This window comes from Emys orbicularis, chromosome 9 (genome assembly GCF_028017835.1).
Source record: "Emys orbicularis isolate rEmyOrb1 chromosome 9, rEmyOrb1.hap1, whole genome shotgun sequence".
In the NCBI taxonomy this organism is placed as follows: Eukaryota; Metazoa; Chordata; order Testudines; family Emydidae; genus Emys; species Emys orbicularis.
Window position 1 is genome coordinate 80,266,595 of NC_088691.1, and position 18,712 is coordinate 80,285,306.

General features: G+C 37.9%; 1 protein-coding gene across 3 annotated transcripts in view; it reads left to right on the forward strand.

Annotated features, from left to right (window-relative positions):
• The first annotated feature begins 883 nt into the window (after positions 1–883).
• The window catches only part of MBNL1 (muscleblind like splicing regulator 1), a 194,375-nt gene continuing 176,546 nt past the window's right edge, over positions 884–18,712 (forward strand). For 2 of the 3 annotated variants that reach the window (XM_065410401.1, XM_065410400.1), the window contains exon 1: positions 884–1,399. The gene's annotated coding sequence lies outside the window, so the exon portion shown is untranslated. Of the gene's footprint in view, positions 1,400–9,866; positions 10,070–18,712 lie in introns of those variants that run through there. The other variant, XM_065410403.1, reaches the window with a different exon arrangement.

Sequence of the window (18,712 nt, forward strand, 5' to 3'; positions counted from 1 at the left end):
ACATCTGGCTCAGTCATTGAGTGATTGTTTATTGTACTGTGTATTCTTGCTCTGGAACTCAGCATAGCATCATCATTTTAGGTAACATCCCCTTGCACTTGGAGTTTAATTAAAAACTCTGTAGTTTTATAAACCTACTTAGTGCCCAAGACATTAGATTGCCTGTACATATTATTTCCCCTTTATAAGTAAACAATAAATATTTGCACACGTTTACAAAGAAACAATAGTTTTCACATCGCTCCATATTTTTTAGACTTTAATTTTTTAGAATTAACAGCATTAATTTTGTTAACTCCAGTAATTCATTAGGCTGCTGTCCATCTATTTGTAAAAGTCTTGTAGAATTAGGGTGACCAGATGTCCCACCCCAGGGACAGTCCTGATTTTGGGGGCTTTTTCTTATATAGGCACCTATTACCTCCCACCCCCATCCCACTTTTTTACACTTGCTATCTGGTCACCCTATGTAGAATTCAAGAAGTGAATTGATAAGAGTAATGATCAGTTTATTCAGCTAATTTTATAATGTCTCAAATATGGCTGCTATACAAAAGTTTGCACTGGAAGTAAGCTGTCATTTGTGCAGGAAGCCCAAAGACTATAGTAGCTGTAATACAAATAACAAAAGAGGTTTTAATATATCTTGCCTGCAAAAGTCTGTCATATTTAAGACTTTGCACCTGCCCTGTGATGTTGTTAGCTTAAGCAGGGTGAAATGATAGTCTGTAGATAGTAGCAGTTTCAGTTTTGCAAGGCTTTATCGGTTGCTAACAGACAGCTCTTCAAGAGGAAGGAAGTACAAGACCTGAGGACAAAAAACAAACAACCCCCCACCATCACCACCAAGTTTCCAGGAACACTTGTTGATCTTGCCAGGCAGGGCAAGTCTGTCTTTTAGACCAGATGTCAGTCGTCAGATTAGCAGTTAGGCCAGACACTAAACATTTTTAATTGGTAGATTTTAAAACACAAGACCAAGAGATCGTTCTTTTAATGTGAACTGTACATGTTAAGTTACAGTAGCTGCTTTAATTAGGGATGTGGCTTTAAATACAAAAGTACTTCCTCTAGCGTCTTTTTTTTTTAATAGCTGGAAGTAATTTTTGGTTCTTTAAAAAATACATATGCAAACCACAGCCTGTTGCCATGGCTACTACTGTATGCTAATGTGAATAGCTTATTTCACATTCTTAAACCTATAGGGTTGGGGAAGCATAATTATTCTGGTCTTTCACTATTTCCCCTTTAGCTAGGCCACCATCCTTCTACTGCGAAGAAAGAATGTTGTAATTAGCCCAGAGTGCACAGCAGAACAGAGCTCTTCGAGGTGGTGGTGGCTGTGTCACTGTATTATTTAAGCAGCTTTAAGACCTAACCTACACTTGAGGCAAAACAGGTAAGAACTGAGCTCTCCCATGCTTGTTTGATTGTGTAAGTTGACATTAGAATTATGGAAAACTCTACTAAGCTTTAGTAAGTAATTCTGGAAGTAAGTAATTCTGGACTGTTTGTATTGACTGGAACTTTGTCATTTTGCATCTTGGTGATTTATATTAACTGACTGAAGATTTTAATAATAATTTATTATAGAGACAAGAAATTGGCACTATTTGTTTGGAAAGGAAACTTTTTTTGATGTGAAAACTATAACTAACTAAAAACTTATATTCATTTTTATATCAGAACTGAAAAATTTTACTTGTGGATAATCTGTTTAAATTATATTTTCCAAACACTATTTGCAAATGAAGTCCTGCTCTTGCCATTTAATTCCTGTGGGCAGAACCGGGCACCCATGCAGAGTCCATTTGGGGTTCTGGACAGGCATAGGGGCCGCCTGCATGATCTGATTGAAGGATCCTGGCTTAAAACAAACAAGCAAGAAACCATTTTGGTGGCTTTTTCACTGAGCACTATTTTTGTCTCCCTTGTATTTTACTTCTCTCGAACTCTCCAAGCAAGTGTTCTGATGTGTTTAAACCGATGTGCTGACTGTTTCACAATAGCTTCCACTTTTACTACTTAGTAGTAGTATTTGGAGTATAGTTTTATATTTAGGATGAGAACATAGTTGCCTTGAGGTATTATTATAGAGTTATTTTATTCCTCCTTTTCCTAATGGGGCTAAATCCTGCTCATCATTCCTGTTGACCCTAATGATTAAGTGGCAGGAATAAGGTAAGCAGGAGTTGATATGAGATGTAGATACTGTTCCAAGTACATCTGTAAAATCTAATATAAATTAAAAAGACATTAATCCCTTGGCACCTGAGCTCCTGATTTCCTGGTATGAAATATTTCACTGCCAATGAATGTCCCACCAGTGTTTGGTGATTAAATACTGTGTTGGAATGAAGCCAGAGTCCACCTGGGCTGAACTCTTGCACTTCTCATGACAGGGGCCTGGACTACACTACGACTTTAATTCGGATTTAGCTGCTTTAATTCGAATTAACGCTTGACCCGTCCACACAACGAAGCCATTTAATTCGAATTAAAGAGCCCTTTAATTCGATTTCTGTACTCCTCCTCGACGAGAGGAGTAGCGTCAAAATCGGTATTGTTAATCCGAATTAAGGTTAGTGTGGCCGCAATTCGATGTTATTGGCAATTCAATGTTATTGGCTACCCACAATGCAACGCTCTGGAAATCGATGCTACTACGGTAGCTTGGACGCACACCACCGAATTAATGGTGCCTAGTGTGGCCGAATACATTCGAATTTATAAAATCGGTTTCCTAAATTCGAATTATATAAATTCGGATTAATCCCGTAGTGTAGACATACCCAGGAAGTCAAACTAAATGGAAGTGGACCTCCTGTTTCTGACAGCTGAATTCCAGAACTAATTAAAGAATAATAAAGAAATCACCACAGAGAACCCAAGGGATATAGTGTATAGGATAATTATGCACTATAATATTGATAGGGTGCACTTTGCTTATTTATATGCTTGTAGACTAGTGGACATTTGTCTAAATATTTTACTACTTTAAAAAAATTAATTACTGTTTGCCACCAGTTACTTGCAGATGCAGTTTATGTCATTTAGATATCTAAGAACCTGCTTTATGGGTGCTGGTCAGACATTGCTGAAAATCAAATCTTAATTGTCATAGTTAACTCTTTAAGCTGAATATGTTTGTAAAGACATAATCAGTGTAGACACCTGAGCACAGGAGTCATGTAAGAGAAACATGGGCAATGAAGTATTTAAGTTGTAAACTCTTTGGAGTAGGAAACTTGTCTTCATAACTGTCTCTTTCTAAAGCTCCTAGTATTCTGTTGTAGGATAAAAAGTAAAGAATTAAAAATGAGGTGAGTTGTGTTCTTATACCAGTTTGTAATAAAAGTGTGCAGGACTGCATTGAAGTAGACCCAGAGACAGGAGTGGAAGAAGGACACAAAGGAGGTGGTTAGTCATCATGGGGCGTTAAAGGGGAGTGAGTGAAAAGACACATGAGTAGCAAGGTAAACTGGAGCAGAATAATTGCCAACTTTTGAGATGTTGGTAATAAGATAAATAGCTGGGTATACCCATCTTAGTTACATTTAACAACTAGATATTTATTGATTTATATTAATATGTAGATGAAACAACAAATGACAGTCAAATGTTCTACCCAGATTTCATATTGTAGAAATGGGACCAATTAGTTTACTTCAAAATAATGCATCCAAAAGGTGAGAAAACTGCCTCAGTTTCTAGACAAAGGGTAATTATGGTATATACAAAATAAAAAATAGTGCACAGATCTAAATTAAGCTTCTTCAAGACACAGGTATAAACAGGTGTTGTAACTTAGTTGGAAAATAAACAGTCAGAAAGCATGCACTCAGCAAGGTTTTTTCCTCTCAAGTGGTCACGTCAGCTTTTATAATGATGTCAAATAAACAGAAAAGAATAGAAAACTCCCCAACTAAGCTTTCAAGTTCTAGGACCCTTGGTGTAGTGCCTGACCTTCCTGAAAGCACTCTGCTTCCAAGCAGCTGCTCTGATAGACCTTCATCAGAGCACCTTGGAAAGAGAATTAAACTGAGATTAACCCCTTATTCACCAAGGATCTGGTTATGCTCCTGCAACCTATCACAAGGAGTAAACTACTACACATCAAAAATCTAAAGGAAAGAAGCAAAGATGAATTATCAGTATTAGTGACAGGACCTACAACAGAAGGTAAACTCTTAAGAGAGCAGAAGGAAATAGGATTGGTTGAACAGATCGTGTTATTGGTCTGCAAGAATCAATACAGCAGAATTCCTAATCAAAATTGAAGAGAGTGAGCTAACAAGGAATATATGGGAAAATAAGGAGACAACCTATTGAGTACCACTGAGAAAAAAACAATACTACCAAGTCCTGCTAATTAATCAGAGAAAGTAGCAAACCTCTTTGGCTTGTGCAAAGAAACTGAACGGAAGTACCAGGAGGAAGTTGTTTTACACAATGATTTAAAAATTTCAAAAAGTCACCAAGGTTTAAGATATGCAAATAAATCAAAAATGTATTAAACAGCTGCTGAGTTACCACGAGAGGAACTATTCTTTTCCATTGATAAGGTTGTATGAAAATATGCTCAGGTCAATTGGATCTGAGTTATAACCAGCACTGGCCAGAATGAGGAAAGGAAACGCTGATGTTCAAAGGAAAAGGCAAGGGTGAGACAGGCAAGTCGTGGGTGCTGTACAAGGCAGAGGAGCCAGCTTCTCCAGCTCATTTGGTGGAAAACTTTTCTAAGGATGAAGCAAGTCATCAGCTGCAATAGAAAGGGGTACATCAAAATGAGATTGCTGTGGGCTTTCAAAGTTTGAGACCTAATATACTCACTATGCCCTATCGGTACTTTTGTATGACTTATCCATGGATAGTCCATGGGAGACACCTCTGGATCCACTTCTTTTTTCCTCAAGCAAAACAATAGCAATATTAATACTTGTAGCTAAGACCAAAAAAATTGGTCACTGGCGCCCCATACTGAAGAAAAGGGACAGAGATGAAAATAAATATATGGCCCTGAAAATGGGAGATTGCTCTGTGAAAGGAATTCATCAGAGCACCACTGCACGATCCACAAGTGGTAACAGCATCCAGCTGAGTGTGTTGCTGTGGTAACCAATCACTTCAAGTCAACAGAATCTATTATGGGGTTAAAATTCAGAATAGTAGGAATAGAGGAATGATCAAAAGGCAGAATAAAAATCATCAAACATCATACGATACAGGTGACAAAGTCATTCAGAAAGCTACTCATCAAATTCTTCCACATAAAAGGAGGATAGGATGGCTGGTACAATAAAGGGCACTGAAAGGCTCTCAAAAATGCTGGGGAAAATGTAGAAACATACCCACTACATGTTATAATAGCTGAATTGGTCTAAAGTAATGACCTGAACCTTCAGCCAGCAGTAAGGACCAGACCAACATTACCTAAAATGATATTAAGGACTGTTAATGACTTAAACCAGCAAAACTAGAAAAATCTGCGTTAAAGCAGCCACTTTGTCGGGGGTTTCTGCCTACAATAGATATTGCTGCAGTCTCAGAATAGCATAATATAAATTCTGATGTGAGATTTAGTCATTTTTGAGGTTTGTAATTTACATGCATTGACAGAGTTTCTTTTGTTCTATTTTTCTTTATTTTAAAGAAACAAAGTTTAAGAAATCAAATTCTCTTCCAAGACTTTGCCATAACCATACATAATAAGTTTACAAAGACCATTCTATTACAATAATGCACTATACGTATGTCTTTGAGTGTATACACACTTATTCTTTTATATATATTTGATAAATGACTAGACAACCTTCTCCAAAAATGGAAATTAATAGACAAATTAAATAGCATTAAGTAATTCTAAAACAATAATCATATAATTAAAGCCTTACATTTTAAATATGCAAGGCATTATAAAATATACAAATTATGGCCTTGATTCATAAAGCACTTAACACCCTTTATGTGCATGAGCTTAAGCGCTTTGCTGGATCAATGATTATATAAGTTTATGCATTTAAACCATTATGGGATACTTTTGTTCTGTTTTTACAAAAAAACACCCCCTGAAAATCCACTAAAAATCCCCACTACGTAGGGCCTGATATTCTGCTCATTGACAGTTTTGCCATAGACTTCATTAGAAGTAAGTTCAGACCTAATGTGGACCTTAATATGGCCCTGCTGATTTTTAAATCCCTGAATGGTAAGGAACCTACCAATATTAAAGACCTCTGCACTCTGACTCCACCTTTTGTCTTTGACTAATTGGCCTATCATTTAGTTGAGTGACAGAGACTGTAGAGATACAGAAAATGTTATTGTACTGGCTAGAAGGTAAAAGTTTTCTAAATTGTTCCCAGTGGGCACAAGCAGAAATTAAGTTTGAAAATTGGGAGAAAAAAGTAAGTTTAAAAAAAAATATATCTATGTATCCATTTAAAATGACTCAGTCGCAATCAGTAAACAGTTGCAATATTTTGAAATGAGTTGCTAAACAAAATGTCATCAGGAAGAAGTGAAAATAGCTTTGTTTTTTCTAGCTGGAGCATGATTTTTAAATTGGTAGCAATGCCAAAGTTAAGATAAAAGATTCTACCATTGCTTTATTAAAACAGTAATTTGTTTAAGCAAGGAACTTAAGAACACAATTTACCTGAAGTATGCAGGTTAGTTATGGAAATTACATTAAAATGGTACCCTTTTTATTTTTAAGTAGCCTATTATCTTAGAATGGCTGGGAATGGAGTAGGATGCATGTCCTAAAAAAGCAGTGCAGATCAAGGAAAAGGGTAAAGCTGCATAAGATTCCTACCTATGTGTTTGCATCTTAAATACCATTGTGATGGGCAGATTAAATGGATGGCTAGATGGGTAGAGTGTGAATCACCTGAATAACTTCAGCTGGTTTCCCCCTTTCAAAAAATAAGTAAATGCCAAAAAATCTGGAGTGGAAATTTTGACATAAAGTAGCTTTAAGTTATGCCATGTATCTATAGTTAATTGTGGGTGGTGCCAGAAGAATTCCTGGGTTTGTATTTATCACACCAGCCCTCTGCCCATCAATGAATACTTATTTACATATCCATACAGTCCAGTTTTCAAAGTTAGACACCCAATTCCATGTTTGGACATTCAAACTGGCACTGAAGTTCCTTATGGCTTTGAATACATGCTTCAGAATGAGCCACCATGATCCAATTACACATAAATAATATGGGGAGGAGTGGAAATCATGCCTTCTTTTGAAGAATCATGATGAACTTATGCAATGGCCCCTATATACTATGATGGTGAGTGACTTAAAAATGAATGCAATAATAAAAATAGCTTCCTAAGGCCTGATCTACACCTAAAACTTAGTTTTAAAGAAACTGGTTATGGTACTCGGGTGTGAATTGGGTGAGACGTAGTTAAGCTGACCTAAGCCGTGGTATAGACACAGCTAGGTCAATGGAATAATTCTATCAAGCTACCACCTCATGAGGGGGTAGATTTACTACAGCAATGGGGAAAAAATCTTCCGTTGCTATAGCAAGTGTCTATAGTACAGCACTACAGTAGCATAGTGTAGACATATTTTGTGTTGATGTGAGCATCCAGGTGTGGAGCTGGGTGCCCTAAAATAGACATTCATGTTTGAAAATTGACTCCACAGTCAGTCACTCAGACATTTTTATATTTCACATACAATATGTGTGATACTGCACAAGCCACTTACATTAAACTCTCTGGGTGAAATGTTACCCCCATTGAAGTCAATGGCAAAACTCCTATCGACTTCAAGGGTTGCACCCTTATTGTGTGTTGGTAAAATATGACAGTACACAGCTTTGTGAAACAGAATGCTGTCATTGTATTTTAAAACACTTGGGGCTATATAGTGTCTGACTTTGTGCAAGTACATAAAGTTTGGAAAGGTTCAAAAGGAGACTGATGCCATGGTGAGGTTTAAATTAATTTGTTGGGCCCCATAACCCAGGTTCTAATTTGGATGCCTTAGGTGTTGGAGTAATCCTTGGGGTATTTAGTCAGTAGCTGTGGCATGGCTTATCTGCTTCTTCCATGGTTAGTGGCAAAGAATGAAGTTGTAGCTTTTTTGGTAATAAATTGATTCTCTGGTGGCATAGTCAAACTAATTCTGCAGTAACTAAGACCCTGATCTATTCAGGCAAATGCTTGTGCAAATGTGGAGATCTGATTAAATCAACTGGACTCTGCATAGGAGCAGGGACCAGCCACATAGATTGCTGTGTCAGGGCCTTGCTCTCTTTGCTAGAAATGGTCAAATGGCAATATTCATCAAATGAATAATTTTTTGAAATTCAGGAAATGTTTCAAATACAATATTAGAGGAGTAATTGCTTTCATTATTCATCTTACTTACTCTTTATTCATGCATGGGGTAGTGGCACCATTGCGCTATTTCCTGAAACCTAGGTGCAGTGTATTGACACTTGTAGGTAGTGTTACTCTACAATATCATACAAGATCACTGTAAAGCTTATTTTCCCTTATCTAATGTGCTGTTCCCTACCCCAATATTACCTGCACTTGCTCTCTTCAGGAGCTATGGGAACACCTAGCTAAGATCCAGTGGCCCAGCAATAGAAGCATACACAGTGCTCTTTATTCACACTGAGGAAGGATCAAAAGAACTCTTAGTGGAAAAACAAAAATTCACCTTCACCTTGACTCTAGTTCTGGAGTTGGGTGACCATTTTTACTGTTTCACTGAATGTGGAAAGAAATGTGTGTTTTAACTCATTAGAATTACATTGTCGAGTTTTCGGGGGGGGGGGGGGGAGGGGAAGTGTAACACCCACATAGACCAACATAAAAGGGATTTAAAAAACATCATAAGTACAAGCTGAATTAAAAACTCCAGGCCAAATCAAAGTTTATAATGACTGGTAATTTTAGAGAGAAATTGGGCTTTTAGCTGGATTTTTTTTGTCATTTTCCTCCAGAATTATTGAAAGGGTTGGATCATGGTACACACTATGAGTTAGAAAGTGTGTGTAGTGGAATACAATAAGGCTAAGGGTGTGATTATTTAAACAAACAGAAAATTTTTTGAGCCCTGGAAAAATACAGTGAAATGTTCCTGAGACTAGGAAAAAAGGATAAAATCGACATCTGCCATTTTAAAAGTTTTTGTTGTTGCCAGAATCTGTAAGGTTGGGAATATTTAACATTATTTGTTTGTGCAAAAAATGTTGCATACTTGCAGTGGGTACTCTTACATACATTTCCTGTAAATTTGCAGAGCTGAAGCCAATTGGTTGCAACCGAAAGACAGTCTTTTGCAGACACAGTGCCTGTGCTTAACTAATCACATTGGTACACTGTACAGTGACTTTTAAGCAGCAGCAATTTACTAAGCCGGGTAAAGTCTGAGAGCTTGGTTATATTCTGCATCTAACCTTCAGTCTAACCTTGCAGCCTGATCCTCACTGTGTCTTTGAGAATCTTTTTAAAAAGGGATTTACTCATTGTCTGAACAGACGGTCCATCGGAACAGTACTGTGCATGTGTCACATCTTCACTATAGTTCAGAGGTTATAATGTTTTACATATAAGATGGAATATACCAACACTAGCTTTTAGGGGATGGTTTTTATCCAGATACCTTTTATACCACATTTTTGTGACTGTTCCGCCAAGTAATGCCAGTCTGCAGTGGCCCACGGTTATGTATTTGTGTCAGTCCCTAGTGTTTCACGAAGGCAAAACGCTGCAGTAGCATGAAAGCATTTTTTTTTCCTTCCCCCTTTGCATTCTTAAGGCTCGACAAGTACGCCCAGTGCTTCCTGGTAGGTTTTGCTGAATGGGGGAGGGGCAGTGCAGGCAGCGACGGAAACCAGACATTAGAGATAAGAGTCTGCACAGCTATATGCAACAGTCTTTTCACTGCAGCTGAGTGAGTTGTGGCTATCATCATGCTTCTGTGACAAGGAACTGACAAGTTCACTTTTCCAGTCTTTTGTCATCTTGTAATAATGAATCCCACAATGCCTTGGGCAATCTGTCCACAGTCTGGTTGCCTCTGAAAAAAATGTGAGAGGTAAGTTTCCATTTCCACAGTCTCTCTCTCTCTCTCTCTCTTTAACATACAGTCTTTATATTTATTTATATATTTTCGCTGTGCAAAATGTAGCTGGCTGAATGAGGAAGTGAGATTAGGCTTTCACTGACTTTCAGTTTATCAGGCGGGGGCTGGGTTACCACGGTTTATGGTTTCATATCACACACCATCTATAGCTAAAAAGAAAGCAGTGGGTCGCAGTTGCAGTTCTGCTTAAAGCAGCCTTTTCCTGTGAGTGTTCTGCACGCCCTGTCAGATCGCAGGGGGTTTTGCAGTCCTCAAAAAAGAAAAAAGAAAAAGGCGGGGGAGGAGGAAGAGAGAGAATAGGAAAAAACAAACAAACAGGTGCATATAAAGTGTCATAATCGCTTAATGATCTTTGTTTGAAGGGAACACAAGATGGAACAGCAGGGGCTCCTAATTGCTTGCAAAGATTTTTCAGAGGGAAAAATTCTCATCACTTCTTCTCAGTCTGCCCTCTAGCTTGCTTTTCATATGGGGCCAAATATGTTCAGGGAAAGGTTAATTCTCTGCCTACTGCACATAAATTACGCATGACATGTTTAGCTGTGTTTCCTTATATGGAGAGTGCTGTATTTCAGTACAGTATGTCTTTTGCCAAGTTTGCAGGGTGGAGGACGCCCTGCATAAGAGGTTTTTTTAATTAATTAATTTATTTATTTATTCTGTTTTGTAGTGCGTCACTCAAACTGTAAGAAAAGTGAGTGCGCACACTGGTGTACAGGAGCTAAAGTTCGGTTTGCATAGTACCATTCACTAAGTGTGAAATAAACTTTAAAAACTATTTTGATTTTGATTTTCATTCAAAGAAGGAAATAATGAGGCTTGTTTTCTGTTCAGGGGCTGGAAGTTGTTAAGATTAGCACTATGCCATAAGGAAATATTTTGATACAAAATTCTGTAACAGTAGCAATGTGGTGCTGATTCAGTTTAATTTTTTACCTTCCAACTAGTTTACTGTCATTTGGGCGTAGAGAATCTAATGGAACCAACTTGTACTTTGAAGCTCTCAAGTCCCATTGAAAATAATGGTGCTTCTAAATTGTAAATTAAACAGTTACATCATTTGGTCTACCAAAACTGAAATGGTAGGAATAGCTGAAAAGTTCAGTAACTGTGTGTAGGTATATAGGTACATGCATACAAGTGCACATTATATCTATACAGCAGCATATTAATATATATAGTGTGCATATGTAAATATAGTGTGTGTATGTATATAAACTCATGCACACCTAAATGTCCTGGTCATATTTAATATATACATGTATGTATGTGTACATATAAAATTATTATAATCCTTTGAAAATTATCAGGTAAAGAAAAAACTTAGATCTATCCAAGTTATTTCTAGAACATCTGTCAGTGCAATAGATGTTGCCAACATAATGGATAAAGGAAAATCAGTTGACATAATTTATTAGGACTTTCAGAAAAAAATCTTTGACACATCTCAAGGGGCTACTAAGGAAATTAAACAGTCATAGGGTGGGAGGGAAAGTACTGTTGCAGATTTGAAATTAGCTTAGAGGTGGAAAAAAATTGGAATAAATGGTCAGTTTTCAACATGGCAAAAGGTAAACCATTGCTTGTTTCAAGGTTACATACTAGGGCTATGGTAGTTTAATATATTATTAGTGACCTGGAAAAGGCAGTGAACCATAAAGATACAAAGTCTGCAAATGACACAATTTAGGAAAGACTAGAGAAAACTGTGAAGAACTTCAGAGGGATTTAATAAATCTAGGTGAATGGACTGCACATTGGCAGATGAAATTCAGTATGGTATTGTTAAATGTACATTGAAAGGAACAATTTGAATCATTCACACACTTTGAGGTTCTAGATTAACCATAATGACTTTGGCTCAAGACCTGAAGGTTACTGGGGGACAGCCTTTGGGTGAAAGCCTTTGTTCACGATACAGTGATTGTTTTTTGACCAACAAAACAAAATATTAGGATGTATAAATAATGGGCTAGAAATATTATAATGGCATTTTATATTAATCAGTGATGCACCTTCACTGGGAATTGTGTATTTGGTCCTGGCCACTTTACTCCAAAAGCATGTAACAGAAGCAGGAGAGGCAAGTGACAGACAAATGATTGGAGGCACAGAGAGACTTCTGTGTGAGGACAGAGTGAAAAGATTCAGTATGTTTACTTTAGACGGAAGATTAGTAAGAGAGGACATGATACAAAATAATGAATGAAATAGGGAAGGTAAATTGGGTTTTCCTTTACTAGGAACATGAGAAGAAATAATCATCGAAATGGAAAAACTGATAAAAGGAAACCCTCTTTTTACACAATAATAATTAACCTGTGGAACTTATTACTGCAAGATATGATTGAGGCCAAGAGGTTAGTAGAATTCAGAAAAAAATTAGACACTTCTATGGATGATGAGGACTTACACGGCTACATTTGATAGAAAAAAATCTCCTGTTTTTAGAAGGATTAGGAAGAAACTTCACCTGTGAGCAGGTTATTGGGATTTATTTGCATTTTCTCTCTGGTACTGGCCACTGTCAAAGATAGGGTCCAGCACTGGGCATTCTATTGGTATGAAACAGTATGACAATTCCCATGTTTTTTGTAGATGACAGTGAAAAGTAAATTGTATAAAGTGAATAACTGCTTCTGCTGCCATTTAAACCAATGGCAGAGCTCCTGATTTCAGTGGAAGTAAGACTGGACCCTATCACATTTAAAAAAAAAAAATAGTGTCAGGCTACTCCCTTTTAGAGCAAAATACATAAGCACATACATTATATATGCAATGAATTGATGGTAAATCTGTGCACTCAAGCTCAGCAAACACAAAACCTAAAGTAAATGTTTATGTGATTATTATTTATTTAGTTGTTTGTTTATTTTTATGGTAACATCTACAATGGGCTAGGCACTTTGCAGACAGACACCCAGATAACAAAGCTTGGTCCCTCCCCCAAGGAGCTTCCAGTCTAAGAACAGAAAGACAAACAAGTAGACAGGTTAGAAGAAAATGGAACAACAAATAAAATTGTATGCTGTGTAGTTGTAGCCGTGTTGATCCCAAGATATTGGAGAGACAAGGTGGGTAAGGGAATATCTTTTATTGGACCTCACCACCTTGTTTCCCTAACAAATAAAGTTATCATTATATGCACTGTAGTCTGTATGGCAGAAATGGGTCTTCAGGAGCAGATGTGTTCAGGATGATTGTCTTGTACTAAGAAGCAGATGAGTTGGTGGGCAGGGCAGGAGAATTATGTGGGGGTTGGAAGTCCAGGAAAAAATCCACAGGTGAGGCCAGGGCTGGCTCCAGGGTTTTGGCCGCTCCAAGCAGCCAAAAAAAAAAAAAAAAAACGGGATCGCGATATGCGGCGGCAATTTGGCGGAAGGTCCTTCGCTCCGAGCGGGAGTGAGGGACCGTCCGCCGAATTGCCGCCGAATAGCTGGACTTGCCGCCCCTCTCCTGAGCTGCCGCCCCAAGCACCTGCTTGCCAGGCTGGTGCCTGGAGCCGGCCCTGGGTGAGGCATAGGGAAATGCAACAGCTCATAGCAGAAACTGTGCTTTTTGGGGAAGTTCTATGGTTTGTGTTATATAGGAGGCCGGACTAGATGATCATAATGGTCCCTTCTGGCCCTGGAATCCATGAAACTCTATGGTTGCTAAGATAGCCTGTAGGCTGGAATAGAGGCCATGGTCCCTGTACACCTTCTCTGTGGGTGCGAAATTCTTGATGTAGTCCTATGTGGACATAAGAACATAAGAAAGGCCGTACCGGGTCAGACCAAAGGTCCATCTAGCCCAGTATCCTGTCTACCGATAGTGGCCAATGCCAGGTGCCCCAGAGGGAGTGAACCTAACAGGCAATGATCAAGTGATCTCTCTCCTGCCATCCATCTCCACCCTCTGACAGACAGAGGCTAGGGACACCATTCCTTACCCGTCCTGGCTAATAGCCATTAGTGGACTTAACCACCATGAATTTATCCAGTTCTCTTTTAAACTCTGGAGTATAGGATCATGTCCAGGAGGTGAATATAGCTGAACTGCTTAGTAATAGTGGCCATAATATAATTAAATTTAACATATCTAAAGGGTAAAATACAAAAGAAACCCTTCACAGTCTCATTTAACTTAAAAAAGGGAACTACACAGAAATGAGGAGGCTAGTTAAATGGAAATTAAAAGAAACAGTCAGAAGTAAAATGCCTGCAAGCTGCATGGAAACTTTTTAAAAACACCATAATAGAGGCTCAAATTAAATATAAACCCACAGGAGGAGAGGATATACTTGATTTAGTCCTAAGTGTAGCACAGGATCTGTTCCAAGAGGTAGATATAGCTGAACTGCTTGGTAATAGTGACCATAATATAATAAAATTTAACAAATTTGTGGGGAGGAAAACACCAAAGAACCCCATCACAACAGCAGTTACCTTCAAAAAGGGGAACTACACAAAATGAGGAAGCTAGTTAAACAGAAATTAAAAGGTACAGTCCCAAAAGTGAAATGCCTGCAAGCTACATAGAAACTATTTTAAAAACACCAGAGAGGCTCACATTAAATGTATACCTCAAATTAAAAAAAAAAAAATCAGAGGACCAAAAAATGCCACCATGGCTAAATAACAGAGTAAAAGAGGCAGTTCGAGATAAATAGACATCTTTTAAAAATTGGAAGTCAAATCCTAAATTGAAATGAGCATAAACTCTGGCAAATCAAGTGTAAAAGTATAATTAGGCAGGCCAAAAAAAGAATGTGAAGAGCAACTAGCAAAAGACACAGAAACTAACAGCAGTTATTTGAAGTACATCAGAAGCAGGAAGCCTGCTAAATAATCAGTGGGGGTCAATGGATGATCTAGGTGCTAAAAGAGCATTGAAGGAAGACAAGGCTGTTGCCCAGAAGCTAAATGAATTCTTTGCATTGGTCTTTATTGCAGAGGATGTGGTGAAGATTCCCACACCTGAGCCATTCTTTTTAGGTGATAGATCTGAGGAATTATCCCAGATTGAGCTGTCAATAGAAGAGGCTTTGAAAAAATTGATCAATTAAAGAGTAATAAGTCACCAGATGATATTCACCGAAGAGTTCTGAAGGAACTCAAATATGAAATTGCAGAACTACTAACTGTGGTATATAACCTATTTCTTAAATCAGCCTCTGTACCAGATGACTGGAGGAGACTTTTTTTTTTTTTTTTAATGGCTCCAGAGGTGATCCTGGATATTACAGGCCAGTAAATTTAATTTCAGTGCTAGGCAAACTGGTTGAAAATATATTAAAGAACAGAATTATCAGCAACATAGATGAACATGATATGTTGCAGAAGAGTCAACACAGCTTTTGTAAAGGGAAACCATGTCTCACCAATCTATTAGAATTCTTTGAGGGGGTCAACAAATGTGGACAAGTGGAGATAGTGCACTTGGACTTTCAGAAAGTCTTTGACAAGGTCCCTTACTAAAGGCTCTTAAGTAAAGTAAGGAATCATGGGGTAAGATGGAAGGTCCTTTCATGGAGCAGTAACTGGTTAAAAAATAGGAACAAAGGTTAGGAATAAATGGTCAGTTTTCACAGTGGAGCGAGGTTAATTGTGGGGTCCCCCAGAGATCAGTACATTCATAAATGATCTGGAAAAGGGGGTAAAGAGTGAGCTAGCAAAGTTTGTAGATGATAAAAAATGACTCAAGATAGTTAAATCCAAAGCAGATTGCGAAGAGTTACAAAGGGATCTCACAAAAGTGGGTGACTGGGCAACAAAATGGCAAATGAAATTCAATATTGATAAGTGCAAAGTAATGCACATAGGAAAACATAATCCCAATTATACATACAAAATGATTGGGTCTAAATTAGTTGTTACCCTTCAAGAAAGATCTTGGAGTTATTGTGTATAGATCTTTGAAAACATCTGCTCAATGTGCATCAGCAATCAAAAAAGCTAACAAAATGTTAAGAACTATTATGAAAGGGAGAGAAAATAAGAGAAAATATTATAATGCCAGTATATAAATCCATGGTATACCCACACCTTGAGTACGGCATGCACTTCTGGTTACCCCATCTCATAAAAGAAATGTTAGAATTGGAAAAAGTACAGAGAAAACGACAAAAAATGATTAAGGTTATGGAACAGCTTCCATATGAGGAGAGATTAAAAAGACTGGGACTGTTCAGCTTGGAAAAGAGACAACTAAGGGGGCATACGATAGAGATCTAGAAAATCATGAATGATGTGGAGAAAGTGAATAGGGAAGTGTTATTTACCCCTTCACATAACAAGAACTAGGGGTCACCCAGTGAAATTAATAGGCAGCAGGTTTAAAACAAACAAAAGAAAGTACTTCTTCACACAACCAGTCAACCTGTGGAATTTGTTGCCAGAGGATGTTGTGAAGGCCAAAACTGTAACGGGGGTAAAAAAAGAAATAGATGATAAGTTAATGGAGGATAGGTCCATCAGTGGCTATTAGTCATGTTGATTCAGGGATGCAACTTCATGCTCCAGGTGTCCCTAAATCTCTGAAATTGGGACTGGACCACAGGGATGGATCACTTGATAATTGCCCAGTTCTGTTAATTCACTCTGAAGCATCTGGCAGTGGCCACTGTCAGAAGACAGGAATCTGGGCTAGATGGACCATTGGCCTGACCCAGTATGGCTGTTCTTATGTTCTTATAGTAGTTTGAGGCCAGTATAAGAGTGACCACAGTGGCAACATTGCTGCCTTTTCTCGAGTCATCGCCAGAAATCCCTCTTCATGCACATCCCTCTCCGCACCTTCACAGAGGTGTTCTAGAGACCAGCTGTACCACATTTGGGAAGTGCAGAGGCTCCCTTCACTCCTGTTTTGACAGCTGTATTCTCCCATATAATGTAAAGTCAACAGTCTCTCATCCTATTATTGTGTATTCGTTCCTATTTCCAGCTAAACTTGGGAAACTTGAACAGTAAAATTTGTAAAAAATGAAAATATATTTTTTGTAGCTGACAAATAATTCAGGCTTAATTTGGTTTTTATTTCAGTCAAAGATTCAAATTGGTTTTTATTTTGCCTTTTATTTTCCCCTTAAATGATAATTTGTTACTCGGGTAAATTAGAGACCCTCCACAACTAGAAATTCTCCGTTATCCTGTTTTGAGTCTGTTTTTAATTTTGTCCAGTTTTGTAGCTATAAGTAATAATACACAAAAAAGTGCAGTTCACTGTGTGATCACTAACTAACACTGAATAGTAATTAATATAAAAATCAAGCTGTAACCTAGCCATTATTCTGCCTAGTGTAGCGAGAGTAAGGACTGAATCAGCAAGGAGGCTGAATTCCCTTTTCATCTCCTACACATTGAGCCCCACCAGAACACTGACCGGTATTGGGAGGCAGCTTGCACTTCTACTGGCTCTTGTAGTACATGTTCTGTGAATAAATTGGGGGCTTTACCCTCTTCCATCTTGCATACCTTTCACGAGCATTTAAAAATGTCACCCTTTGTGGAGGAAGGGAGGGCCATGTTTACATGCACTTAATATTATTCAGTGGAATCCATCCTGCAGAGCAGGGAACTTCTACTGGACTGATAAATGTTAAGGCCCTGGGACTTTAGGTAGTCTGGGTTAGTAGTTTAGCAGTAGCACTCTCTATTAATGCTTCAAGGCTTGCTCGCTCACTTGCACTTTAGATCCATGGAACTTAGAAGCTTTTAAAAGTAAACTTGATCTACTGGAAAAGGGGATTGATGTTTGCTAAATATGTGCTTCATGTTAGACAATCCTCCAAGGAGCATTGATCTGTGAGAATGTTACTCAGAGGGGCCTCTGAAAGTCCAGGAAAAACAGGGTTTATGGACCAAAAAATACTAATCCACAGAACGGAGAGGTGGGCAAGATGTCATTTATTGTCTGCAGCCAGAAGGAGAATAATTAAAGAGAGCTCCATGTTTTCTTGTTTTGTATGAGGGTATAGCAGCCAATATACAGGCTGAACACCTCCTATTCTCTGTTTTTATTTGCTTACAAGTACTGCTTGAGTTCTGCTTCTGGATAGTTAATACAGAGATGGTAATAACACAGGAAAGACCTATAATTAGGAGGATGAGACTTTACACCTCTTGATGACCAGAATAGTGTATGATTGCTACTTAGAAGCTCTTTGGAGAAACTACAACTGTCATACTCCTAAAAGAGCTAAAGCCAAGACAATCATATTAATTGGTATAAAAATAGACCTAGCAGTAAATATTCATGCTCTTCAAAAGCTTAATATGTGTTTTCCTTTGCTTTATGTATATTTTAATGAAAATGCTATGAAGATTGCTGTAAAGAAATAATTTTACTGTTAGCAAAGGCCAGTGTGTTGTGATAAAACTGGGGAAAAGTCCTTTCTTTTTTAAAAAGATCTTCTGTGATCTCTAGATGTTATCCAGCTTGATGCAATTTTATTTAGTACTGTGTATTTTCACTCCTGTAGTACAGTGGCATTATAGTATAATATCAAAGAATGGGTCCAATCTCACAATCTCTTATTCCTTCTGAGTAACAGGTCAGTGGAAAGGGCATAATGAAATTTTATCTATGCATGCGTTATGCACTCAGATACTGTAG